The sequence below is a fragment of the Etheostoma cragini genome, chromosome 7 (assembly GCF_013103735.1).
Source record: "Etheostoma cragini isolate CJK2018 chromosome 7, CSU_Ecrag_1.0, whole genome shotgun sequence".
Taxonomy (NCBI): domain Eukaryota; kingdom Metazoa; phylum Chordata; class Actinopteri; order Perciformes; family Percidae; genus Etheostoma; species Etheostoma cragini.
This window is the reverse complement of record NC_048413.1, coordinates 27,531,068-27,532,377: the sequence shown is the minus strand read 5'-3', so window position 1 is coordinate 27,532,377 and position 1,310 is coordinate 27,531,068.

Genomic DNA, 1,310 nt, shown 5'->3' with positions numbered 1-1,310 from the left:
TGGGGGACATCTGGGTGCTGCTGATTCACTGTGTGTGTGTGTGTGTGTGTGTGTGTGTGTGTGTGTGTCCTTGTCCTTGTCCTTCAGGCGAGTCGTTGGGAGTGGAAACGTTTGAAGGCCAAGGCTCCGAAGAACGGCCCGCCCCCCTGCCCCCGCCTTGGACACAGCTTCTCTCTGATTGGCAGTTGCTGCTACCTGTTTGGAGGACTGGCCAATGACAGCGAAGACCCAAAGAACAACATCCCCAGGTAGGAAACCCCACGCTATCCTTAGTAGGGTTAAGGTATCGCTGGTTTCCCCGGATACTGGAGCTCATCAGAAACACTTTATGGATCCTCGAGGGGAAATTCTGTGTTACAGTTGCACGAAGTATATAAATATCAGAGAGTGTGGATATACACAGTATTTACATATTTAAAGGAATGTTATGATGCAGTATTTACATAATTAAGGAGTTGTATTGGTGAACAGTAATAATTAATAAAGAGTAGCAGAGTATTGCACAAATTTTAAGCCGGTGTTATTGCACAAAACAGAGAATATTGATGTGTGTGTGTCTCTCTGTGTGTGTGTGTGTGTGTGTGTGTGTGTGTGTGTCTGTTTCTGTGTGTGTGTGTGTGTGTGTGTGTGTCTGTGTGTCTGTTAGACACCTAGAGGGAGGAGTTATAACGTTTAATGGCCACATGCAGGAATGATAACGAAACATCAGCTGCTTTGACGATGATTCTAATGAATGAACATATTTATTTATTTATTTATTTATTACCGGCCATTATAAACGCTGATACCAACATATCAGGAAATGCCTAATATCGGCGGATAATATAGGCCGGGCTCTAGTTGCTTTACCCAAACCTAGTCCTCAGGGACCTGAACCAGTACCACTGTCTGACCCAAAACAAGGTTCTAGACAAGTATCCTGCCTGTCCTTCAGCTTTCAGAGTTTCCCTTCTCTTCTCTTCTCTTCTCTTGTCCTCACCTGTCCCCCTCAGGTACCTGAACGACCTGTACAGCCTGGAGCTGCGACCCGGCTCCAGCGTGGTCGGCTGGGAGATCCCGCAGACCTCCGGGCTGCCGCCGCCCCCCCGGGAGAGTCACACCGCCGTGGCGTCGAGCGGGCGCTCCGCCAGCCGACTCATCATCTACGGAGGCATGAGCGGCTGCCGGTTGGGAGACCTGTGGGTGCTCCACATAGGTGAGGCGTGTTGATTGGAGGCGTGGGGCGTGTTGAAGATGGGAGGCGTGTTGGAGGCGTGTTGGAGGCGTGGGGCGTGTTGGGGGCGTGTTGAAGGCGTGTTGGAGGCGTGGGG